The sequence below is a fragment of the Sus scrofa genome, chromosome 4 (assembly GCF_000003025.6).
Source record: "Sus scrofa isolate TJ Tabasco breed Duroc chromosome 4, Sscrofa11.1, whole genome shotgun sequence".
NCBI lineage: Eukaryota > Metazoa > Chordata > Mammalia > Artiodactyla > Suidae > Sus > Sus scrofa.
In genome coordinates, this window is record NC_010446.5 from 104007942 (window position 1) to 104035088 (window position 27147).

Genomic DNA, 27147 nt, shown 5'->3' on the forward strand with positions numbered 1-27147 from the left:
GTGAGTGTGGTTGGCAGCAGAGGAAGCCATGTAGGACATGTGACAAGTGCCTGAGATAGGGCATCATTGCCCAGGACTGGCTTTTTACAGCTCCCTGTGGCTCATGTTTTATATGGGGGTTGAGGGTTGAGTCAGACACTCAGAATGGCCAGTGAGCCATGCCTCTGAGTAGAGTGGGCAGAGGATGACCAGTCTCCGTCCAAAGAGGGGGCCTCTCTTCATCTCCAGCCATTTGTTGCCATGGGGCCCTGGGGATCATTGTCATCCAATTGTTTTTTTTTTTTTTTTTTTTTTAGTGCCTCACCTGAGGCATGTGGAAGTTCCCAGGCTAGGGGGTCAAATCGGAGCTGCAGCTGCCACCCTATGCCACAGCCACAGCAACACCAGATCCAAGCCAGGTCTGTGACCCACACTGCAGCTCATGTAACACCAAATACTTTAAACGACTGAGGAAGGCCGGGGATTAAATCCACACCCTCATGGATACTTAACCCATCGAGCCACAATGGGAACTCCTATCTGAATCTTTAAGAGAAGTGCAAGATCCAGATTCTTACAGGCTGTCTCCTGTAGTCACTTTTTCTAGGTTAGGCTGTGGTGACAAGCAGCCCCCAAATATCAGTGGCTTGTAACATAGGGGTCTATTTCTGTGCCTGTTACCTGTCAGCAATAATGGCTCTTCCCGGCATCCCTTCTCATTCCAGAGTCCAGACTGAAGAGCAGACTTCATCCCGGATGTGCTCCCAGGTGGCAGAGGGCCCTTCTGTTCACACCCCATCCACCCAAGCAAGTGCTCTGGCCCTGGCCAAGCTGGAGTGATGGGGGAGAAGGGTGAAGCCCAGCCACCCAACCCCACAGGCAACATAGCTGTTCACATGGTCCCTGGTGGGGGGGCGGAGCATAGTTGAAGCAAGAGTGTGATTTGCCACACTTTTTTTTGTGTCGGCAAATATATCAAAGGCATCATAAAAGCTGGACAGAACCGAAAAAACACAGAGAACCACAGTCCGCGTATTTATAATTTCTAGTTTAAGGGGTCAGAGATGGATTGAACAGTCTTGCTCTCTTCCTGAAACACAGACACTGGCTAGAATCCCCTGAGCTTAATAGTCCTTTCAAAAAGAGCAAACTACTTACTGTGCCTTATCATTACATGTGGATCTATTCGGGCTTCTAGTGATCACTGCTTCCTTTTATAGGCACTCATAAGTTCTCTTTAAATAATTCTTTCACAGATTCTATCCAGGATCCAGGTTGTGTACCATTTGTGGTTTTCAGAATTCACATTCTATTTTTTGCATTCAGGCCATTTGCCTGGGTCTAGTCTTAAGGCAACGCTTTTGGTCTGTGCAAAACTCAGCAATGGTGTTTGCAAGATCTCTTAGCAACCAAGGGTTAAATAGTTTCAGACCAAGGCTTCCAACAGTAAGAAGCTCTTTTACCTTCCTTTAGTCATTTCTTTGTAAAGGGTGCTACCATATTGTTTGAGAACCATATAGGTAGAATCTGAGGAAATTGCCATTCAAACCTGCCTCCATCTTTGTCCAGAAAAAGATGGTGAGTTGAATCCATCTGGACGGTAAATCTTTGGGTCCCACTTTGTGGGTCATTTTGTTATGTTCACATGTAAGTGAGTACCCAGTGTGTGCTCCTTGGAATAAAGTCCTCATTCATCTGGATGTGATTTTAGATTTGGATGATTAATATGTTGTTTTGATAGGATGGTTTGGTCTATAATGGAGCCTGAGCTAAGTCGCTATGACCTTGCTTTCAGAGAAAGGGAGAACTATTTCCTAACCCTGTATGAATGTAGTGAGTTACCGTAGTTGCTTATTCTTGCAGAGCTGAGAGGAATTTTTCCCTGAGCAGTTGGGTGTGGAGGCTGAGGCCCAGAGACTGCAAGGGACACTCGGGTAGAGTATCCCCGTCTCTGTGGAAGAGACCATCAGAGAGACCGAAGGACTTGGGAGCATAGCATATGGTGTGGACCATTCCTGTCCTTCCTGTGGCATTACGGAAGACAGATGACCTCGAAAGCCCCTATTGCGGACTATTGCGTTCTGAGGGAACTGTTCTCCTGGTCACTGCAGGACAAGCTCTTGGACCTGGCGTGAGGGCTGGGTTGTCCAGGGGAAGGGCTGGCCAACACCAATCAAGAGAAGAGCAGATGCTGGAACAGGAAATGAGCATGGGAGGCTGGCCCTCTCTGGGCCTTGGATGGGGTTGGGCTAGATTCCAGGCAGAGCAGATCTGACTCCAGGGCACTTGCAAATGGGCAGTTGCACTGACTCATGCCAGGTGGCGGATGGGAGCCGTGCAGGGAGACAGTGCAGCTTGTCTGTGGAGCAGAGAGCCTGGCCAAGGGATGACATCAAGCCGTGTGTCCAAGAACAGGGCCATGTCTCCCTGGAGTGGGGCTGCTTTCATTGGGAGAAAGGCCTGCCTTATTCTCCACATGAGAAGGTACCACCTACTGACAAATGAGCCCACAGGCTTTGCCCATTTGGCGTCTCTTCCTTTTTTTTTTTTTTTGGCCTTTTTAAGGCCACACCCATGGCATATGGAAGTTCCCAGGCTAGGGGTCGAATCAGAGCTGCAGCTGCCAGCCTACGCCACAGCAACACCGGTTCCTTAATCGAACTGGCATCCTCATGGATACTAGTCAGGTTTGTTATCACTGAGCCATGACAGGAACTCCCTTTTTTTTTCATTGCCAGTCATTTTTTTTTTCAGTTTATTTAAAAAAATTTTTTATTATCATTGATTTACATTGTTGTCAATGTATATGTATAGTCATACATCTAATACACACTGTCTTTCTCATATTATCTATTAAGCCCAGACTCCCCATCCATCCCGCTCCTTCCCCTTCCCCCTCCCCCTGGCAACCACAAGTCTGCTGTCCATGTCTGTGAGTCTTTTCCTGCTTTGTAGATATGTTCATTTGTGCCATATTTTATTTTATTTATTTATTTTTGTCTATTTTAGGGCCGCACCTGTGGCATATGGAGGTTCCCAGGCTAGGGGTCTAATTGGAGCTGTAGCTGTCGGCCTACACCACAGCCACAGCAATGCCAGATCTGAGCCTAGCGTGCAATCTATACCACAGCTCATGGCAGTGACGGATCCTTAACTCACTGAGCAAGGCCAGGGATCAAACCCGCAACCTCGTGGTTCCTAGTTGGTTTCGTTTCTACTGCGCCCCACGACAGAAACTCCTGTGCCATATTTTAGATTCCACATATAAGTGATATCGTATGGTATTTGTCTTTCTCCTTCTGACTTCAGTTAGTATGCAAATCTAGTTCCATCCATGTTGCCACAAATGGCATGATCTTGTCTTTTTTAATGGCTGAGTAGTATTCCATTGTATATATATACCACATCTTAATCTATTCATCTACTGATGGACATTTAGGTTGTTTCCATGTCTTGGCTGTTGTGAATAGTGCTGCAGTGAATATCGGGGTGCATGTTTCTTTTTGAGTGAAAGTTTTGTGTGGATATATGCCCAGGAGTGGGATTGCAGGATCATATAGGGTCTCCTTCTGATGTATCTGCCCACCTCAGGGAGGGCAGAGAGGATGCCTTTTTTTCTGTTTCAGTGAACCCTTGACTTCCCACGAAAGTATCTTCTACGTGCAAAGTCCATGGCCTGCTCCAAGGGGATGTTTTTTGGTTATTTATACAAAGGCATTCCTAAATCAGGCCCTGAGAACCCCGAAATTAGCAAAAAAAATTTTTTTTTCCAGGGCTGCACCTGCAGCAGGCTAGGGGTCAAATCGGAGCTGCAGCTGCCAGCCTACGCCACAGCCACAGCAATGCAGCATCTGAGCCATGTCTGCAAACTACATCACACTCATGGCAACACCAGATCCTTAACTCACTGAACGAGGCCAGGGATCGAACCTGTGTTCGCATGGATCCTAGTCGGGTTCATTACCACTGAGCCATGATGGGATGTCCAGCAACATCTTTCAATTGTTGTTAGTTTTTTCCTGCTTTGTTCTTTTCTTTTGGAAGGTGTAGGAAAGACTTGCCGAGAGTTAGGGATTTAATGAGCTCCAGCTCTACGTCAGGAATTACTCTAGACCCTGGGGATGCCTAAGTGGGGAAAACAGAACAGACCAAACTCCTGCTGGTGTGCAGCTTGTGATCCGGAGGGAGGACTGATTGGTCTCAGTTGTGCTCTGGGCTGTTTAGGGAATGCCTGGTCCTGTGCTTTGATGGAAAAGCAGAGGGGCGCCTGCAGCCCTCGCCCCTAGGCTTGCCTGTGGTAGCAGCTGTAGAACCGACTGGCTGTGGCCTGTGGATGGCCAGTCGCTTGAGTGTCATTCACAGCGGGCCGAGGTTCAGGGTAGTGGACAAACATGTAGAGCCTGGCCCTCTGGGTATCTCAGAAATATCCGAGGAGCACTTTGAGGGAGTTAATCCTGCTGGGGCATTTAGGCATTTAACAGGTTTATGAAGTCTGCTCATAGGATTCCATATGGCTTCATTCCCTCCAACCAGCATTAAATCTGTCCCTTCCAGTCTGGACATCGGTCTTTAGGCTGAGAATTTGGAAGTCAAATACAAGTTGAGCGCTGCTTGCTTTTTTTTTTTGGCCTTGCCAACGGCATGCAGAAGTTCCTGGACCAGGGATCGAACCCGAATCACAGCAGTGACAATGTTGGATCCTTTAATCCCTAGGCCACCAGGGAACTCCCATGCTTTCTTGCTATCCTCTATTAACAAAATATAATTAGTCTCAATTAGCCTTCTTTTCCTCTTGAGCTGTCTGTACATTGAAAGTGTCTGCTCACAGACATCTAGTCAACCCTTCTTTGGACTTTGCTAAAATCTGCTTTACCAGCAGGTTCAGGGCCTTCATCTGGCCAGGGCCCTAGATGTCACATCGCCCTCCCCCGCGAGGGGCCCTGTCACTTCCACTCCCGCAGAGCAGGTTGGCCAGAGTCAGGTTCAAGGGAGCCACTCTTCTCATTTCTTTGTTTCAATTACCCGAGGGGAAGCTGTCTGCAACCCCAGGAGCACACATCAGACCCCCTGCATCTTGTAGCATGAGATCCTGGCTTTCCCCACCCTGTCTTGCTGCCTGCCCTCAGAAGGCCTGCTCCAGCCATGGAGCCCTGTGGACAAACAGGCGTGAAAGCGACGGCTCAGCCGCCGATGGGTACCTGGTAGGATTCCAAGCGAGCCTTTGTGCTGCGGCTGTGTGACTGCTCTCCTCATCCACATCCCACAGCTGATTCGCTTCTGGTTTCTGCATCCACTCCTGGGTTCTTCCCTGTACTTGTGTCTGACTCTCACTACTCTTCTTCTAGATGTGACTCGTGTCACTTGGCTTCTGCCCTTAGATTGACCTTGAGCCTGTATTTATCTGCTCTGGAGTCTACCCGTTTTGCATCAAGGGTAGTTCCTGCTCCCAGGGTGCCTGGCTGCTTCTGGCCTGGCTGGCTGTACTTTCCAGCCCCTGACCTTTGCTTCTGGGAACCGAACGTGCTCCTCTGCCCCAGCCCAGCGTGCAGACTGGGATGCCTCTTGGGAGCGGGTCTTTCATTTCTTCTGTCTGGTTGCACAACCCAGAGCACACGCCACCGTCATTCCCTTCCTCGCTCTCTCCTCCATCGCTCTCTCCACCTTCTTGGTTTGTGGATTTCCATGCAGGTGCATTCATACCTGTGTGACCCATGGTCACCTTTTCCCCCCACCCTTGTCCTACCAGTACCTTTGAAAAAGGAACTCTCCCATCATTGCCATCCCATCCCATCCTCCAAGGCTAATGAAACCAGCACAGTCACGTTTGTCTTCCTAGGTTAAAATTCTCAAGGTCAGCTTTTTGTTACCTATTCTCTCTACCCTGAGGTACAGACTTCCAAGACAGCAAATGTTATTTCTCCCTGGGTATTTTGTTCCTGGAACTTGCCAGACATTGCTTCCATTTTTTTTCTTGTTTCCATGTCTTTTATTTTATCAAGCTCTGAAGATTTGCTGCCTTAGCTGGTGCTTTGTTTAGGACATTTTTGTTAAAAAAAGAAAAAAAAAAAAAAGATTCCTCTCCATCAAAGCTCAAGCATAGAGAGAGTTTGTGGACTCACATAACCCGCACATGAGGAGTAGGAATAGTGTTGGGTATTGGTGATGACCAGAACAGAGCTGTCGGCTCTCAGACACTCTTCCCCCCTCTCTCTTGTGTGCTGCAGGGCTGTGCTGTGCTCTTCAAAGGGCTTCCCTCCCAACCACTCTAGACTCATATGTTCTAGCTTTGCTGTTGGACAGGGCGGGGCTTGCTTCTCAGTTTAAAAAAAAAAAAAAATCCTTGGGAGTTCCCCTTACGGCTCAGCGGTAACAAATCTGACTATTATCCATGAGGATCCAGGTTCGATCCCTGGCCTTGCTCAATGGGTTAAAGATCCAGTGTTACCATGAGCTGTGGTTTGGGTCGCAGATGTGGCTTGATCCTGCGTTGCTGTGGCTGTGGTGTAGGCTGGTCACTGCAGCTCTGATTCAACCCCTAGGTTGGGAACTTCCTTATGCTGTGGGTGGGGCCCTAAAAAGACAAAAAAGACCAAAAAAAAAAAAAAAATCCTTGGAAGTACTAAGTTGATGTCTTGGGTGACTGGGTCATCCCTGAAACCAAGAGCAGAACTGAAAAAGCACTTACTTACAGAGCCTCATCTTTGGGGGCAGTCCTGAATAACAAGTGACTGGTCTCAGAGAAAAGAAGCCGACTTAGCAGACAAAGGATAGATGTCCACTGCAGGCCAAGGGTAAATTCACCCTGGCGCTGGAGTTCCCCTCGTGACTCAGCAGGTTAAGAACCTGACTAGGGTCCATGAGGATGTGGCTCCATCCCTAGCCTCACTCAGTGGGTTAAGGGTCCAGCGTTACCATGAGCTGTGGTGTAGGTCACAGACATAGCTTGGATCTGGCATTGCTGTGGCTGTGGCGTAGGCCAGTAGCTGTAGCTCCAATTCAACCCTTAGCCTGGGAACGTCCATATACCATGGGTGTGGCCTTAAAAAGAAGAAAAGAAAACAAACAAACAAACAAACTGGCTCTGACCATCTCATATCAGTTCCCCTCTAAGCCCACTGCCCAGTGTTGGTCTTTTATTCCAGAAGATTAGAGGTAATTCTACCTTGGTATATTTATCATGTTTCTTCAGAGAAACAGGACCAAGGAGAGGGGGTGGCGGGGGGTCAGAGGGAGAGGGGAAGGAGAGAACATGAAGAGATGTACTGTACAGAAGTGGCTCACACAATGATGGAAGCTGGAAAGTCCCACAATCTGTGATCTGCAGGCTGGAGACCCAAGAGAGCTGAGTGTGGTCTGAGTCTGAGCCTAGAGGCCTAAGACCAGGTGAGCTGAATCCAAGGACAGGGGAAAACTGATATCCCAGGTCAGCAGTCAAGCAGGGAGAGGGCCCTGCTTCCTCCTCCTTTTTGTTCTATCCAGACCGTCAGTGGATTAGATGATGCTCACCCACAATGAGGAGGGCAGGCGGCTTCCCTGATTCAAATGCTAACCTCTCCTTGAAACAGATAAGCTCAGAAAGGACATTCATTTCATTCATTATCTGGGTACCTTCTGGCCTGATCTCTTTGACACTTAAAATTAACCATTGGACTTAACAACTTGGTGATGGATCGTTGGACCCCAGTGCAAAAAGCTTTTTGTGTATAAAATGTGGTGGGAAAATGTGTTAGAAATGATGGTGCTGGGAGTAGAGGGAAGAGGAAGATCTGATGACATTGCAGCTTCCATACCCAGCTCAGCTGGCTCAGGCCAAGTCTCCAACCACATTTTCATTGGCATAAACCAACTCAAGCACATCCTTGGCCTTTCAGTATAGGAACAAGCAGCACTGGACAGAGAGACAGGTGTTTAGTGCTAGAGCAAAGGTTCTCTCTCTCTCTCTCTCTCTCTCTCTTTTTTTTTTTTTTTTTTGCTTTTTTTAGGGCTGCGCCCACTGCATATGGAAGTTCCCAGGCTAGGGGTCTAATCGGAGCTACAGCTGCCAACCTATACCACAGCCACAGCAACACAGGATCCCAGCTACATCTGCAGCCTACACCACAGCTCACAGCAGTACTGAATCCTTAACACACTGAGCGAGCCCAGGGATCGAACCTACAACCTCATAGACCCTAGTCAGGTTTGTTAACCACTGAGCCATGAAGGGAACTCCCATTTCTTTTCTTCTTCTTCTTCTTCTTTTTTTTTTTTTTTTTTAAGAGCAGTGGTTCTCAACACTTTAAACACAGCAGATCCACCCTCATTTATCCCAAAGGAAGCAGCACACAGAAGCCCAATATGTAGAATAGACAATAGCAGAGTTTCTGTAGAGGAAGCTTTCCTGGGCCACCCCCTCCACAGGAACCCTGGGCTGCTGGAGACTCAATGCAAAGGCAACTGTAATAGAAGACACATGTTACATTCTGTGTACTTCCCTTTGAAATGCCTCAGGTTGCCAGCACGATTTGTATGTGTGTGCCATTTAGATTTAATCTGCACCCAAGGATTGCTCTAATTGGGAATGCACCCCCAGGGGTGGTTAGCTAATATTTACCAAAATAGCCGTGCTCCAGAGGCAGGGACTCTGAGTTCTTCAGCTCTCATCATCTCCAGAACCTTGCTAATTACCATAGCGGATGATACAAAGGCTTTTTGTTGGTGGCCCAAGTCATGGTCAAGAAAAGAGAATTAGAGAAAATTCCTGAAATATGTTCTCTAGAGAAAATATAATGAGAGGCTCCCCAGATTGTCAGGGCAGGATACGAGAATCCAGCGTGGGCTTACTTTTTGCCCAGGCTCGATTCCTGAAGAGTACTGGGTGGAGAGGCTGATTCAGGGGATTCTTGTTTGACTCCAGGTGGATGGTTAGCAGAATTCAGCCTGTAGAATATGTTTTGCTTCATATAAGCTTTCCATGAACTGTCCTGTCAGAGCTGAAAGGACATAGGGTCTTCGTTAAGATGACAGAACAGATTTTGGGATGGTTTCTCGGCCTGCTTAATGTTTGTTATATGAAGCAGAATTTAACTTAACCTTTGCGTTGTTGTAAACTGGTAGCAAGATTATGAAGGGGAAAAACAAATACCTTCACCTCTCTAAAATTCAATCCAAATTTGTGAGGTCTCAGACTTCAACATTTCGAGGGTCTGCTTTGAGAAAAAGCATTAAAAATTACAAGCACAAAATTAGGTATAAAAGTAAATATTTAGGCAGAATGAGAAATGAAATCATAGCACATTTTGGTTTTTTAAAAGTAAGTAAATGTTACAAAAATCCAAAAAAAAAAAAAAAAAACCCCAACATCTTTTTTTATGAATTAATGGCTGATACAGCCCTACAGTATGTATTCTTACATTTGGGGGCTGTATCCTCTCTGATGGTCTCTTTCTTTCCTTTTTTTTTTTTTTTTTTTTTGCTACACCCATGGCATGTGGGAGTTCCCAAGCCAGGGATCAAACCAGCACCTTAGGAACCACCCACGCTGCTGCAGAGGCAGTGCCGGATCCTTAACCTGCTGTGCCCCAGTGGGAACTCCTTGATGGCCTCTTCATATGACAGCTATCCCAAAATATTTTCTCTAGAGAGAATAAAATAATTAGATCTTCTTCTAACTTGATTGATCAAAAGTATTTTTGTGTTCTTAATTTTTTTAATTCATAAAATACATAACTTCAGTGGATATGGTCACTATAGTTCTTCCACAGAACTTGTGCCCTATAAGTAAGGAATTTTGATCAATTTAATTTTGTATAATCTCTTCAAAAAAGAAAAACATGCATGGAATGTCTATAATTGTATATACTGTATATAGAGTATATTCCTGACAGAATTTCCTTGACTAAGAATTAATGAAAACTGAATCCTCCAGTCACAACTTTATATGTCTTGCTTGGAAGAATTTTCCACAGATTAGCTTTGGGGTTTGCACAGTTAAGAGCTTGTTTCTCTTCCTCTCCCGCATCCAGTGCTGGGCGCCATGCAACATGTTCTGTCGCCGTAGGCTCTCTGGTCTTATATTTTCCAGTGGCATCAGTGGGTAAGTTTGCCCAGTGGGTGGTAAGATTATTCCTGCACAGGACAGGTAGGAATAATTAACTATATATGGAAATGTTTTCAAACCGCACAGATACATCCCACTAAAACCAACCTAAACATATTTCCAACTCAGCTTTCCTTAGCTACCTCCCTCAAAGCCACTCAACACCACCTGATAAAAGGAGAGACTGGCTGAAAGAAATCCGTAAAAGAAGGAGAGTGCCTGAATTGATTGTGGTTCAAATATCTGACCTTTCCAAAATTTATTAAAACATCTACCAAGTAGGAGTTCCTGTTGTGGCTCAGTGGTTAACGAATCTGACTAGGAACCATGAAGTTGCGGGTTCTATCCCTGGCCTTGCTCAGTGGGTTAAGGATCTGGTGTAGGTCGCAGATGTGGCTCGGATCTGGCATTGCTGTGGCTCTGGCGTAGGCCGGTGGCTACAGCTCCAATTAGATCCCTGGCCTGGGAACTTCCATATGCCACAGGAACGGCCCTAGAAAAGGCAAAAAGACAAAAATAAATAAATAAAAACAAACAAACAAAAAAACATCTACCAAGTAAACAGATTGCTAGGGAGTCTCCCAGGGCCTTGGAAGAAGCCCATCAAATGAGATCTCTTATATTTAGCTTCATTTGTTTCATGGTACGTTGCCTCTGCACCAAACTATTGTGGGCAACCAATATTTACCAAATTGGGAACAAATTGGCTGAGGTGGGTTTGCAACAATGAGAATCAATGGAAGACAGGCTTTTCCCACTTATAAGCTCCTGCTTATGATCATTAGCAAAAGAGTCACACATAAAATACCTGCCAAGGAGTTCCCATTGTGGCTCAGTGGGTTGAGAACCTGACATAGTCCATGAGGATTTGGGTTTGATCCCTGGCCTTGACCTGTTGGTAAAGGATCCGGTGTTACTGCAAGCTGTGGCATGGGTTGCAGATGTGGCTTGGATCCAGTGTTTCTGTGTCTGTGGCATAGGCCTGCAGCTGCAGCTCTAATTTGATCCCTAGCCCAGAAACTTCCATATGCCAAAGGTGTGGCTCTAAAAATAAAAATAAGATAAAATAACTGCCAAAAATTTTTTCAAAACTCCATGGCCATAAGTGTCATTTTTTAAAAAATTTATTTTGTTGAGGTATAGTTGGTTTATGATGTTATGTTAGTTTCCGCTGTACAGCAGAGTGACTCAGTTTTATGTACATATATACACACACGTTCTTTTTCATATTCTTTTCCATTATGGTTTATCACAGGATATTGAATATAGTTCCCTGTGCTCTGCAGTAGGACCTTGTTGTTTATCCATTCTGTACATAATGGTTTATCTCTGTTAAGCCCAGACTTCTATTCCATCCCGCTCCCAACCCCCCTTCCCTTTGGCAACCACAAGTCTGTTCTTTATATCCGTGTCTACTTCTGTTTCATAGATAAGTCCATTTGTATCATATATATATATATAATTTTTTTTTTGGCTTTTTAGGGCTGCAGCTGAGGCATATGGAAGTTCCCAGGCTAGGGTTTGAACTTCAGCTGCTGGCCTGAGCCACAGCCACAGCAACACAGGATCTAAGCTGCATCTGCAACCTACACCACAGCTCATGGCAACGCTGGATCCTTAATCCACTGAGCAAGGCCAGGGATCGAACCCTCATCCTCATGGACCCTAGTCAGATTCTTTAACTGCTGAGCCATGAAGGGAATTCCCTGTATCCTATTTTAGATTGCATATACAAGTGATATCATATGGTTTCGTCTTTCTCTTTCTGACTTATTTCACTCAGTATAATAATCTCTAAGTCCATCCATGTTGCTGCAAATGGCATTATTTCAGTCTTTTTGCCATAAGTGTAATTTAATGTAGTGGAAAATACTTACAAGGATTGGAGAATAAAAAGGGATGACAAGATTAAGCACAAAAAAATTTCTGGAAAGGCTATTTTTAAGATAGCCTTTGTAAGAGATGAGCCACAAAAATAAGAGGGGAAGGGGCATTCTAGGAAGGCACATAAGGTCTAAATACACTGATAAACATCAAATTGTATAAAGAAAACAGCTTAAGACTGTCTGGAACAGAGTGTTCATGAAAAAGCATATAAAAGCAAAAATTTAATGGGACTGTTTCTGGCCATGACGAAGTAACTGGAACACAACTAGTCCACCACGTATGAACAATTAGGAAACCACACAGAATATATGAAATCGTTATCTTCAGATATGGAACATCAGGCATTTCAGGACTGGGATTCCTGAGAGAAGAGAACTGAATGAGGTGAGCCCTACCATAACCCTGGCCATTTATTTTAATACATTTTCTGGATGGTGATGCAGGGAGGGGGAATCCACACAGAGCATGGCAGTCTCACTGAGCAGAAGAGGCAGAGATTAGAGTTCAGCAAGGCCGAGGCAGCTGGAAGGTGTGGTGCCGAGTGCCAGAGTGGAAGAGCAACACAGAGAAAGAGCTCCAGAAATCTGCAGAAGAGCTCTGTGAATCTTTGGCTGAATAGCATAATGCACATGTTTGGGCTGAAACTCTACAAACCCAGGCATATAATAACTATTAAAGAAAGACAAGCTGGGAGGAGCTAAAACTGAACATCTACCAGAGCTCACACAGAACTAGATGATATTTTAGGTGCATTAGTTCCCACTGTGGTGCAGCAGAAACGAATCTGACTAGTATCCATGAGGATGCAAGTTCGATCCCTGGCTTCCTCAGTGGGTTAAGGATCCAACGTTGCCATGTGGGTCACATACATGGCTTGGGTCCAGTGTTGCTGCAGCTGTGGTGTAGGCCAGCAGCTGAAGCTCCAATTCGAACCCTAGCCTCAGAACTTCCATATGCTGCAGGTATGGCCCTAAAAAGAAAAAAAAAAAAAAAGAAGGTATTTTAATTCAGATGAACCAGAATGAAAAGACCTTGTTGAATAACTGGGGCATTCAGGTGAAATCCCAGAAAAAGTACACCATACTAGTAGAGTTAAACTAGTCCTAGAACAAAGGCTACTCTAGATCCAACCCAAAAAAGCCTCAGAGGGATAAAATTGATCTGAAATTAAAGGAATTTCCTACCAGAACAAAACTCAACTCACTTTAAAGGAACACAAGAAAATGAAACAATGTTAACATTTGCAGTAGTCAGCATCTAATCAAAATTACTAGACATGCCCCAAACCAGAAAACATAACCCATAACGAAGGGAAAAATCAGTCAATAGAGCAGGATCTAGAAATGGCAAAGATGGAAACTATGGAAATTTTTGCAAACAAGGACTTTACAACAACCACTGTAAATATGTTTAAGGGGAGTTTCACTGTGGCACAGTGGGCTAAGAACCCAGCATTGTCACTGCAGTGGCTTGGGTCACTGCTGTGGTGCAGGTTTGATTCTTGGCCTAGGAACTTTGGCATGCAGCAGATGCAGCCAGAAAGAAAAAGAAAAAAAAAATGTTTAAGGAATTAAGGAAAAATATGAACATAATGAAGAGGTAGCTGAAAATTAAATAAATAAATAAATAAATAAATAAATAAATAAATAAATATTCTAGAGCTTAAAAAACAAAAAGCCAATACCTGAAGTAAAAAATCCACTAGGCAGGCTTAATATGAGATTGTATATTACAAAAGAAAAGATCAGTAAACTAGAAGTAAACAGAAAATATCAAGATTAAAGCACATAGTAGGGAAAAAACTGGAGGGGAAAAAAACAAAACAAAACAAAAAACCCCAGCAAACAAAAAGAGCCCCAGTGACTTATAAGACAGAATTCCCAGAAGGAAAAGAGAGAAGGGGTGGCAATACAGAAAAATAAAAATCTTGAGGAAGTTCCTGTTGTGGCTTAGCAGTAACAAACCCAGCTAGTATCCATGAGGATGCGGGTTCGATCCCTGGCCTCACTTAGTGGCTTATGGATCTGCTGTTTCTGTAAGCTGTGGTGTAAGTCACAGCTGTGGCTCAGATCCCACGTTGCTGTGGCTGTGGTGTAGGCTGGCAGCTACAGCTCTGATTCAACCCCTAGCCTGGGAACAACAACAACAAAAGAAATCTTGAAAAAGAAAGATTGTGACCTTCCAAATTTAGTAAAAAATATAAAATTAAAAATCAGATATTCAGGAGTTCCCATTGTGGCTCAGTGGTTAACGAATCCGACTAGGAACCATGAGGTTGCGGGTTCGATCCCTGCCCTTGCTCAGTGGGTTAAGGATCCGGCGTTGCCGTGAGCTGTGGTGTAGGTTGCAGACGCGGCTCAGATCCAGCGTTGCTGTGGCTCTGGCGTAGGGTGGCAGCTACAGCTTCGATTAGACCCCTAGCCTGGGAACCTCCATATGCCGCAGGAGCAGCCCAAGAAATGGCAAAAAGACCCAAAAAAAAAAAAAATCAGATATTCAGAGAATCCTACATAGAATAAACTCAATGAAAACCACACAGGAAAAGAGAAAAGATAGTAAGTGTGTTTCTACATTATGTGAAAGTGATACAGTATTTAAAGGTATTTAAAATCTGTAAACCCGGGAGTTCCCGTCGCGGCTCAGTGGTTAACGAATCCGACTAGGAACCATGAGGTTTTGGGTTCGATCCCTGCCCTTGCTCAGTGGGTTAAGGATCCGGCGTTGCCGTGAGCTGTGGTGTAGGTCGCAGACGCGGCTCGGATCCTGTGTTGCTGTGGCTCTGGCGTAGGCCAGCTGCTACAGCTCCGATTCGACCCCTAGCCTAGGAACCTCCATATGCTGCAGGAGCGGCCCAAGAAATGGCAAAAAGACCAAAAAAAAAAAAAAAAAATCTGTAAACCCTAGAGCAATCTCAAAAAAAAAAGTTATAGCTAATAGGACTGTGGAAATAAACTGAAATACTAAAAAGTTTTCAATCCAAAAGAAAAAAGAAATAGAAGGAAAAAATTAAGAAATGAACAAAGAAACTGTCAACACAGCTATATCAATAATTACATTAACTATAAATACACTAAAATCAACTATTAAAAGGCATATACTGTCATCCTGGGTAGAAAAGCAAGACCCAACTACATGCTTTCTAGAAGACTTTCTTTTATGATAAAGATACATATAGTTAAAGGATAGAAAAAGACATTTCTGGCAAATACCAAATTTAGGAAGGCTAGAGTGGCTACCTTGACATCACAAATCATTCTTCATGACAAAAAATACTTCCAGAGATAAATATTTTATCATGATGAAAGTGTCAACTCATCAAGAAGATATACAGCATTCAATGTATTTCCAGCAAAAGCTCCCCAATACAGAATGAAAACACGGATAGGACTGAAAGGAGAAATACACAGATACAAACATATATTTGGAGACTTCAACACTCCTTTCTCAGTAATTTACAAAACAAACAGAAAAGCAGTCCAGGTATAAAGGACTTGAACAGCACTATCAATTTATGGAACCTAATTGGTATTTGTAGAACACTCCACATGGCAACTGCAAAATACACATTGTTTTCAAGTACATATAAAATATTTATCTTGGCATTCACAGAAGAGCACATACGAGGCCATATAACATGTTCCAATAAGTTTGTTTATTTTTGGCTGTACCCATGTGGAATTTCCCCAGCCAGGGATCAAACCCATGCCACAGTAGTGACCCAAGGTGCTGCTGTGACAATGCTGGATCCTTAACCCATTGTACTGTAACATAATTCCTCAATAAGTTTAAAAATGTTCATATCATACAGAGAATATTCTCTGATCAGACCACACTGAAATTACATTAGAAATCAATAAATTTAAATAATCTGTAAAATCCACTAATATTTGTAACTTAACACATTTCCAAATAACCTATGAATCAAATTAGAAAATATTGCAGAAATTAGGAAATGATAATTATATTTAGTAGATATATAGCTACAGATTTCAAAATATGTGGGGTATAGCTAAAGAAATGCTTGAAAGGAAAATTGTAACTAGTGCCTACATTAGAAAAAGAGGAAAGTTTTGAAAATCAATGATTTAAGCTTCTATCTTATGAAACTAGAATAAAGAATAAATTAAAACTCAGTAAAAAAAGAAAGGAAATGATAAAGGAAATAAATGCAATAGAAAATAGACAATAAAGAGAACTGATAAATCTGAAATTTCATCCATTGGGGAAAAAAATCACTGGAAAAAACTTCTAACAAGACTGATCAAGGTCGGGGGAAGAAAAACACAAAAATAAGTCTCAGTAAAGAAAGAGAGCACATCACTCCAAATCTTACATTTAAAACCAACAAGAGGAGTTCCCGTCGTGGTGCAGTGGAAACAATCCAATTAGGATCCATGAGTTGCGGGTTCGATCCCTGGCCTTGCTCAGTGGGTAAAGGATCCGGCGTTGCCGGAGCTGTGGTGTAGTTCATAGACATGGCTCGGACCTGGCGTTGCTGTGGATGTGTAGGCCGGCGGCTACAGTTCCAGTTTGACCCCTAGCCTGGGAACCTCCACATGCCACAGGTGCAGCCCTAGAAAAGACAAAAAGGCCAAAAACAGACAAACAAAAAACTAGCAAATATATGAAAATCTCCTACATTAATGAGTTTAGTAAGGTTGCAAAATACAAGATCAATATACAAAATGAATATATGTCTGTATACTAGCAACAAACATGGAAAACAAAATTTTAAATGGAATTCTCAATAGCATCAAAAATATAAAATGTTTAAGGAGTTCAACCAAACACATACAAGACCTGTATACAAAAAACTGCTCTCAGCAGCAATGGGGGCAAAAACACTTAATAGCCAGCCTCTGGGCCCCACAACCTACCTCCCAGCACCTCAAAGGAACTCAGTGCTGTGCTGAGTGACCCCAGGCTCAAGAAACAACGTGGGAGATGGGGCTGGCTCCTGGTATCACTCCGGGTGATTCCTCCCAACTCCCCAGAGCCTCCTTCAGGGAGGCTGAGGCAGCTGGTGTTCTGCGCAGCAGACCAGCATTATTCAGCACTGCCCTGGAGATCAAGGCCCCACCTGTGAGCTCCTTGAAGTCCATGGCAGAGCTGGCAGCCTTCTGCCTGGGCACTGAGGACCTACGCTAGCCCACACTGCACCTGACTGAGCACCACATCATCCTGAGCAGCATCACGGCAGTCCTGGTCCTGGCCCATCGCCCCCTCCAGCTGTCAGAGGTGAACGTACGGCTATAGTGGGGTGTCTGTCCACTGGGGTCTGCAGCCCTCACCAAGAAAAGCTCAACCAGCAGGCCAAGAAGAGGCCACCTGGCACCACACGCCCATCCCTCAGACTCCCAGCTTACCCAGTGGTACCTCCCCAGAAGCCCCGACCAAATCCCTAGCACCAGCAGATGATGCCCCACACTGTGTCAGCGCTTGTGGTTGGAGGAGTTGTGCTTCATCTTCGTCTATGCAGAGGGCACCAAGATGCAGTACCTGGCAGGCAAAGGCCAGAAAAAGCAGCCGTGGCAATTCCACACCAAATTCATGACATGGTTCCAGAGGCATGAGGAGCCCAGGGCCATGACTCTGAGTTCGGGGGGACACTATTTTGACTCCAAGAAGTGGGGACCACAGAAGGAAAGCTTCATCTCTGAGTAGTACACCAGCCCCCCGCCACCCCACCCCTCTTCCTGGCGTGCTGATCCTCTGCTCGGGTGAGGGGCCTGCCCCGGAAGATGGAGGGGAGGTCCCAGGCCATGGGACATCGCCCTCCTCTAGAAAGCAGGGAGGGGGCCCAAGGTTTTCCCATCCTGGTGGTCCAGGGACAAGGTTTGCACACCCCCCACCCCTCATTGAGCAACATTTTTTGGTAAATCTATTTTCATTTTGGAAACTATTTACAAATAAAAAATGTATATGATAAAAAGAAGAGATATACCATGTTTGTGGATTGGAAGACAGAATCGTCAAGCTGTTAATTCTTTGTAAGTGGAGTCATTACGATCCCAATCAAAATCTGAGCAGATTTCTTGTTTTTTTAAGATCATGCTAAACCTAAAATTTATATGGAAATGAAAAGAGTCTGTATTAGCCAAAACAATTCTGAACAAGAAATTCAAAATTGGAGAACATAGGAGTCCCCGTCGTGGTGCAGAGGAAACAAATGTGACTAGGAACGATGAGGTTGTGGGTTCGATCCCTGGCCTCGCTCAGTGGGTTAAGGAACCGGCGTTGCCGTGGGCTGTGGTGTAGGTTTCAGACACAGCTTGGATCCCATGTTGTTGTAGCTGTGGTATAGGCTGACAGCTGCAGCTCCATGACACCTAGCCTGGGAACCTCCATATGCCACAGGTACGGCCCTAAAAAGACAAGAAAAAAAAAAAAAAAAAAAAAAGGACGGCGTAAACTGTCTGAATTCAAGAGTTATAAAGCTACAGTGATCAAGATATATTGTCTCTGGCTGTTTTTTCACTATAATGGTAAAGTTGAGTAGTTGTGGCAGGGACCATATGGCCCACCAAGCCTAAAATATTTACTATCTAGCCTTTTACAGAGTTTTCTGACCCCTGTGATAGATGATGCCTATATGTAAGAATTCTTAGTCCAGGAGTTCTTGTCATGGCTCAGCAGAAACGAATCTGACTGTTATCCATGAGAATGCAGGTTCGATCCCTGGCCTTGCTCAGTGGGTTAGGTTAAGGATCTGGGGTTGCCGTGAGCTGTGGTGTAGGTTTCAGATGCAGCTCGGATCCCACGTTGTCATGGCTGTGGCATAGGACGGCAGCTGCAGCTCTGATTCGACCCCTATCCTGGGAACCTCCATATGCCATGGGTGCAGCCCTAAAAAGAAAAAAGAAAAAAAAAACATTCCTGGTCCAGTAGGTTTTATTCTACCACTTTCTCTGCTATTCATTATAGCATATTAGAATGCAGGTTAGTGAATATAATTTTAGAAATAATCTGTAATCCCATCTAATATATTTGAAAATATAAATTGTTCATAAATTATGATACCTTGTAGATAATAATATATTGTTTGTAATATCCCTCACAACTGCTCACAAAGCTGTGGTGAAAACTTCTCGTACCAGGATGAAAATAATTGTGCATGACAGCAACATGGATTAGCTAGAGACTCTCATACTAAGTGAAGCAAGTCAGAAAGAGACAAATATCGTATGCTATCACTCATATGTGGAATCTACTATATGGCACAAATGAACCTATATCCAGAAAAGAAACAAACCTATGGACATGGAGAATAGACTTAGGGTTGCCAAGGGGGAGGGGAAGCGAGAAGGAGTGGGATGGACTGGGAGTTTGGGGTTAGTAAATGCAAACTATTGCATTTGGAGTGGATAAGCAATGAGGTCCTGCTCTGTTGCACAGGGAACTCTATCCAATCTCTTGTGATGGAACATGGTGGGAAATAATATGATAAGAAGAATGTGTAAATACATACGTATGACTGGGTCACTGCTCTACAGCAGAAACTGACAGAACATTATAAATCAACTATAATAAGAAATTTAAAAAAATAATTGTATGTTAAATTTGTATAGTATGTAAATATGTAAATTAGGCAGAGGGGTATTAGGCCCATTTTATGACTAAGTGGCAAATGCATTTAGTAGAGTCTTTATAGGTGGTTAGGAAAAGCAGCCCAATGGAATAGGTATAAACTGGTGATGGATTGGATATAGATAGTGAAGACAAGTATTGAAAAAAGTAATTCTGAGGATTATTGTGAATCTGGGTTTTTACAGTTTTTTGGGGAACTGCACCTGTAGCATTCAGTTCTCAGGCCAGGGATTGAGCCCCACTCATAGCACGAACGAAGTCATCGTAACCCTGCCCACAGCAGTGATGTCAGGTCCTTCCCTAGGCCACCAAGGAAATCTGAGTTTTTAGATGTAGTTGCTTTTGACCTCATGGGAAAATTGTGAGGAAATATTTATTTCGCTGTCAGGAGCAGAAAGGCTTTGAGTTCAGTTTGCAACTGCTTAAAGCAATGAGTTTCAGATTAATGAACTTGCCAGGTCATCCTGCTGGAATGTAGATTGATTCAGTAGTTCGGGGGCAAGTCCCAAGTTTCTGCAGTTCCAGGAAGTTTCCAGGTGATTCCGAAATGGCCGATTCAAGGAGCACGCTTTGCGTAGCTAATAGAAATTCAAGTGTAGATTTCTGCTTGAAGATAAGGGGAAGGCTGTGTCAGGGAGTGATTTTTATGCATGGAGGGAAGGAGTCTGTGGTGTCCTCTAGAGGCAAGATTGTAAAGGGCCTAGAGCTTTGAAGAGATCCTTAATGCAGAGAAGAGGAGGATCCAGGCCAATCAAGGAGAAAGAATACGAGCTATCAGGGAGAAGAAGAACCAGGAGAATTGAGTGTCATTAAGGAATTCCGTGGAACACTGAGTTTCAAGGAAGAAGGCAGTGGAATGCCAGTATGTAGCTCATTCATCACATTATCTTTCCCTGGCCCCTTTTCCAGCCCTCTCCTGGCTGTTATAGGTGGTTACCCACTACTTTGTCTAAAAAGACCTCTTCTTATCAATATCAGGTATATAACAACTGCCAGATTTTTATAGGACCCCGTGCCCCCTCCCTACCATTGATTGGTCTGGGCATGCAACCTGATTCTAGCTGGGCAAATCATGTTCCTGGGGACAACTCAAAATAGGACTTGATAGTGGCAGACGTTGTCAGGTATGGTGTAGTTTCTATAGCGGTAAAGGTGTTAGGTACAGAATCTGCTAGCTGTTGCCAACCATGTTAGAACGAGCACAGAGGAAATTTAAAGACAGGTAATGCAAGAGAGCCCTGGCAGTGTTCCAGCTGTTCCAGCTATTCCCAAGCCCAACTTCATCCGCCTTTTTTCCCATGATTTGGTTATTCAACACGCCTTTCTGTGACCCAGAAAATTCCCTTCTTGCCTAAGTGAGTTGGAGTCACTTGCAGCAGAATTCTGACTAATACCCAGCAAGCCTTCCCCACCCCCGCCCCTCTGCATGCTTCCTCACATACAGCACATCCCTGGGGCCTCTGCACCCTGTTGAGTGTAGCCTTCCTCAGGTGCTTCCGCAGGAGGACCCCAGGCAGAACCAGCTGCTGGACAAGGACCATAAACCCCGGCGCTGGTCTTGATGGATGGGACGGTGTCACTGAACACCAGTGTACCGAATCCATGTGTTCATGGCAACAGCTGCAAAGAGCCCACCAAAGTCTAATCTTCAGCACCCTGGGGCCTCTCCTGGCAGATTGTAAAGACCCTGGGGCAGAGCTTAATGTGCATAACTATTTGCAATGCACAATTTCCTTTTTACTCATTTCAACTAAATTAAATTCATTTTGGAATTCTCAAAGTTATTGCTTGTTGATTTCTCCCCCCCCAACCCCGCCCTTACTTCACATACTAAGTACGTTTTCCCCCAAACTGAAAGCCACCCCCATCCCTGGTCTCCTGGGTGCCTCAGATCCTTGGAGGGGTTCTGTCCCTCCACAGTTTGTTAGGGTTCATGGAAGAAATTAACTCCCTTGCTGCTGGGAAATTAAAAAGCAAAAAATAAAACCTGCTGTTCTTCAAAAAGGCAAATATTGTTAGACTTTCCTACTTTCTCCCCCACTTCGAGCGCTCACGTGCACACACACATACACACGCACACACACCCACCCCAGGCCTGGCTGAGAGCAAGAAGCCCACCTCCCACCACCCCTTCTGCAGGCAGAAATGCTGGCATTCAGAAGCTGTCACTCTGAGGAAGATAGCAGCTGTGTTATTCCATGATTTATAGAACAGATTTGCATTTCCTTGCCTTTGAAGCTTGCCTATAATCTGCCACATAAATATTTGAAAGACAGGATGGTGGAAACAGACCTAAGCAGCTTAATCGAACACTTGGAAGGTAGAGGACTTGGGCTGGTGCTCATTTCAAACACCCCCGTTGCCCGGGGCGTCTTGGTGTGTGTGTACAAAATTGAAATTCAATGTTTAAACCCAATCCTACGGTCAAAATCCCACTTGAAGGAAAAGCCAGAAGAACGCCCATTGGAAAACAGGTTTCATTTCATGTCTGGTCTCTTGGGCCAAAAGCCCGTTTGGCTTCCTGAAACTCTGCTCCAGGAAGCTGGCAACAAGGAGGAGAAGGATCTCACCTGCTCCAGAAGCCCCTCCTGTGCACACTGGGTGACCTGAGCTCCACCCTGCCCCACGGCAGCCCCGAGGCCATGTGGAGGGAGCCTCACCAGGGAGGAGGAATCCTGCATGCCTGAGACCTTATCAGGGCTCTCACTGGACTAGGGAAACAGAAGGCACTGGTTGGGGATCAGGGAAGCCTCCCATTTGTATGCCCCCCCCATGCATTTCCCCAAATGGGGTACAGAGCACAGTTTCTGGAGTTGCTATAGGTTCCTATGAGGTGTTCATCATCAGAAGCTCTAAGTCTGGTGTAGTAAACAATGATCGTAATTAGTTTAACCTAATTGTTTAGGCAGAATATGTGCACTTTTGTTTTCACAGGAGTCTTATTAACATACCATAGAATAAGAAAATAGCAAATTATGCCTTAATCTGATTCAATAAATATGTATTGATTCTTCTGCATGTGCTCAGAGGGGTCTTTATCTTCAAGACAGGCCAGCGGTGCCACATGCGGCTAAACCCCTGATCAGATGTCATGCAAGGCTGGCAGAGGGCTGAAGGAAGAGGTGCCCCAAGCTAAAGGGACTTTTGTAAGACCCTGAATGGGAGAGGACAGAAAAGCCAGGGACCAGAGACCCAGACTGGAAGTCGGGAGATGTGGTTCGCCTGTCCTGCCTTGACTTCCTGAGTTGGTCCTTGTCCTGAGTTCCACCACCTCCCCTCTCCAGACCTCTGTGGGTTCATCTGTAGAATGAGGCAGTTGTTCTTAGGGACCCCACACTCCCTTTGCTCTTTACTATTCTATAGTAGGCTTGACTAGAGCCAAGACTCAGAGATGTCTGGACGATGGAGTGATTCTGGAGCTCCAGAGAAAGAACCCCGCTGTATGTATATATGTATCTTATGTACGTATGTATATATTTAATCCATTTTAGCATTTTATTATTATTCTACCTCATGTGTCATAAATCCAAAAGTTCTGAGAACTCAGAGATGTTTCTTTTCCCATGTTTAAAGTTTTATTGAAGTATAGATTTATTGATTGATTTGCAATCAATTTATTGGTTGATTGATTTGCAGTCAATTTATTGGTTGATTGATTTGCAATGTTGTGATCATTTCTGCTGTACCACAAAGGGATTCAGTCATACAGAAACCTGCTGTATTGACAACTGTGGTTGCCTGCAAACCCGGGACAGGGAGGGGAAGGAGGCAGGGGATTTGTGACAAAAGTCAAACGCAGAGATGGTTTAACCTCAAGGAGAAAGGAGCCTGGCAGACTCCGAGGCACGGGCCAAGCCAGGAGGAGGCGGTAGTTGTGGGGCTGGTGTGATGGTCTCCACTGCAACCAGCCACCTAGGAGGCAAGTTGATGGCTGGGGGTCTCACCCACCTCCCAGCCTCCAGATGCCAAGCCACGTGTTCTGGGGCCCTGCAGTGTTGTCACACCGGGGCAGGGAGCTGTTTTCTTATTCCTCCCAGGCTGATTGCCAAGAGCCAAAGGTCCGGGAAGGCGCAGCAGTTTGCACATGTGGGTGAGATATCACAGGGACTTCCAGAGATGCTGGGGGTGTGAGACACCCCAAGCCTGCTGGTGTCCTGGGGCAGCGAGCAGGGACAGGGTGGTGATGTCAGTGTGGCCTCACTTGGACCCTTGGTGAGCCTACACTAGTTTATAAGAAAAACAAGCCTTAAAATGGATCTGCGGAGGGGGCGGCCTGGAAGAGGGCGGCAAAGAGACCAGTCGCCAGATGAAGCCTGGTGGCCTGCCTGCTGTTACAGCTGACAGAGGGAGGAGGAGGAGGAAAGGGAAGGGGACGAGGGGGACAAGGACCTGCTGCTCTGGCCTGGCTGGGCTGTGATGGGTGAGATTGGCTTGAACCTGGCAGATGCAGGAGAAAATCGAGGAAGAGGTTTTCACTGTAGGCAAGAAGAGTGAAAAAGAAGAGGAATAACAAGTTTCCAAAATTGTGGAGTTTTGGGGACCCCAGCTATCCATCACTCCTCACGCCCACCTAGAAAGTGGCTACAGAAAAGTTGCAGAAGGAGTTCCCATTGTGGCTCACAGGGTTATGAACCCAGTCAGTATCCATGAGGATGCGAGTTTGATCCCTGGCCTCACGCATGGGTTAAGGATCTGGCGTTGCCGTGAGCTGTGACATAGGTTGCAGACATGTCTCGGATCCAGCGAGGCTGTGGCTGTGGTGTAGGCCGGCAGGTGCAGTTCCAGTTTGACCCCTAACCTGGGAACTTCCATGCGCTGCAGGCGTGGCCATAAAAAGACAAAAGACAAATGGCAGGACCTGCTGCTTGTTTTATGAAGGGAAACCCTCTTTTACAACCTCCGAGCCTCGCATACCTTCTGCTCACCTTCTGGCCAGAGTTACGTCATGAGCCTTTTCTGAAGCCAGTTTCTCACACAGGGGAAGACACCATAGCAGCCCAGTGAAACTCGTAGTTGTGAGTAGGACGGGCCACCAAACACAACTGAGGTTCTGGTAAGAAGGAGGGAGAGGCTTGGGGGTAAGAGTATCTTGGATAAGCGACCGTGGAGCTGGCTGCAGTGGCTGTTGGTTCATTCATTTATGAAAGAAAGAAAAGGAAAGAAAGAAAGAGAGAAAAAGGAAGGAAGGAAAGAAAATAAGAAAGGGGAAGAAAGGAAGGAAGAAGTGGGAGAGATTCTACGCCAACAGCCCAGAACTCCAGTCCTGCCTCCTCATGTCACTCAGAGCTGTCACTCCCCACAGCGGCCTCGTCCGGGCTCCCAGCGCAGTCGGAGCAGCTGGGCCCACCTGCCATGAATGCAGGAGCCTGTAAGCCCACAGGGGACACAGACACACACAGAAGGCAGTCCCGTGGTTACCTTGCACCTGGCTGTTCATCAGGTGGATGTGGCTGAGGAAATCTCTGCCACACAAATTAGGCAGAAGCCTTTGACCCCACATATGGCTCCTTCCTCAGAATCATGGTGGCTTTTCCTCTCTTCATAGGCTGAGCCCACAGCTGAGCCTATTGTCCTGTGGCCTTGGCAGCTGTGCCTTTGACCTGGGTGGGGCGCAAGTCCGGGCAGGAGAGGCTTTGGGAAGCCGGAGTTGTTGCCAATGATCTGTTTCCAGCCTGGGGTGGGAGCTGGGCTGGGTTCCAGGAGCAACATTTGATCTGTCATTAAGCACAGACTTTGCTCCAGCCACACAGTCACCTCATTCCTGCCTCAGGCCCTTTGCACTTGCTGTCACTCTACCTGGAGGACTCTCCCTCCTGATCCTCTCCTGACCTTTGCTCCCTCTCCCATCAAATGTCACCTTCTCAGAGGGGCCTTCCCTGACCACCCAGACTAGTATGGCCCCTGTTCACTCTCTGTTCTACTGCCCAGTTTATTTCCTTTTTGACACTCACAACAATCTGTAATTCTCCTGTTTATCTGTTTACCTCTTCACTGTCCCGTTCCCCACCGGCATGCTATCTCCTTTGGGGGAAAGAGGCTTTTGTTTCTTGTTCGCAATTGCCCACAGCTTCCAGCACCATGCCTGGCGCATGGTAGGCATTTTTAACAAGTATCTGTTGAATGAATAAATGAATGAACCAACAGCCACTGCAGCCAGCTCCACGGTCGCTTATCCAAGATACTCTTACCCCCAAGCCTCTCCCTCCTTCTTACCAGAACCTCAGTTGTGTTTGGTGGCCCGTCCTACTCACAACCACGAGTTTCACTGGGCTGCTGTGGTGTCTTCCCCTGTGCGAGAAACTGGCTTCAGAAAAGGCTCATGACGTAACTCTGGCCAGAAGGTGAGCAGAAGGTATGCGAGGCTCGGAGGTTGTAAAAGAGGGTTTCCCTTCATAAAACAAGCATTTTTGTCTTTTGTCTTTTCAGGGCCATACCCACGGCATATGGAGGTTCCCAGGCTAGGGCTTGAATTGGAGCTGCAGCCGACAGCCTACACCAAAACCACGCCAGATCCAAGCTGCATCTGCAACCTACGTCACAGCTCATGGCAACACTGAATCCTTAACCCACTGAACAAGGCCAGGGATTGAACCTGCATCCTCATGGATGCTAGTCAGATTCATTTTTGGCTGAGCCATGACAGGAGCTCCAGATCCTGCCATTTGGTCTGGATATGACACCTAGTGCAGTTGAAGAACCCAGGTCTTCCATGGCGTTACTGAGCAACAATAATTCCTGTTCTTGGGCGTAATAAATGCCCCCCCTCCTTTTTTTGCTTTTTAGGATGGAAACTGAGGCATATGGAGGTTTCCAGGCTATAGCTGCCGGGCCTCAGCCACAGCAACAGGGGATCTGAGCCACGTTGACAACCTACACCGCAGCTCACAGCCACGCTGGATCCTCAACCTGCTGAGCGAGGCCAGGGACTGAACCTGCATCCTCATGGATACTAGTCGGGTTCATTACCCCCTGAGCCACAATGGGAACTGTTACCGCAGGGGCACCTGAGGTGCTCAGAGCAGGAGGAACAAGTGTCTGAAGGGGAAAGTGGAGGGTGACTACAAGAGAGGTCATATGTGGGCTGAGTCTTGAACAACAAGCAGGAGTTGCCTGCACGGCCAAGCTGGCCAAGAGTCTCTCAGGCAGAGTGAACGCAAACGTGCCACGTTCCAGAAAAGAGTTCCAGTTAAAGAGTAAGCAGGACCACTTTTTAAACAGTGAGCCAGGCGCTGTGCTAAGTGATTTAACATAGCTCTCCCCCCATCCACAGGTTATGCATGCAAGGGAAACGCTGTTAACCCATTTTACAATATGGAAACTGAGGCTCCCATTAGTGGTGACTTGCCCAAGGTCATGCAGCCAGAGAGTGGCAGTCAGGCTTTGAACTTGGACCTTCTGGCTCCAGATCCCGTATTCTCTCTACCACCAGAGCACTCCGGCGACAGAGGTAAACCCTACAAGCATGCAGGTAGAATCCGACCCAGTAACCCACTTGTGAGAAACACACTCCGGGAGTAGGAGGGAGGAGTTCGTGAGAGGCAGTTGGCCCAAGGTGGGCTCTGGGTGAGTAGTTGTGAGGTGGGTGGTGGATGGAGACTGTGGGCAGAAAACGGAGC

The 27147-nt window shown here is 45.8% G+C and overlaps 1 long non-coding RNA gene across 1 annotated transcript in view; it reads left to right on the top strand.

The window, feature by feature from the left end:
- Positions 1-27147, top strand: part of LOC106510184 — a 44491-nt gene that overhangs the window by 14219 nt on the left and 3125 nt on the right. The window contains exon 2 of the long non-coding RNA XR_001308409.2: positions 26802-26978. This is a non-coding gene — a long non-coding RNA (uncharacterized LOC106510184). The remainder of the gene's footprint in view (positions 1-26801; positions 26979-27147) is intronic.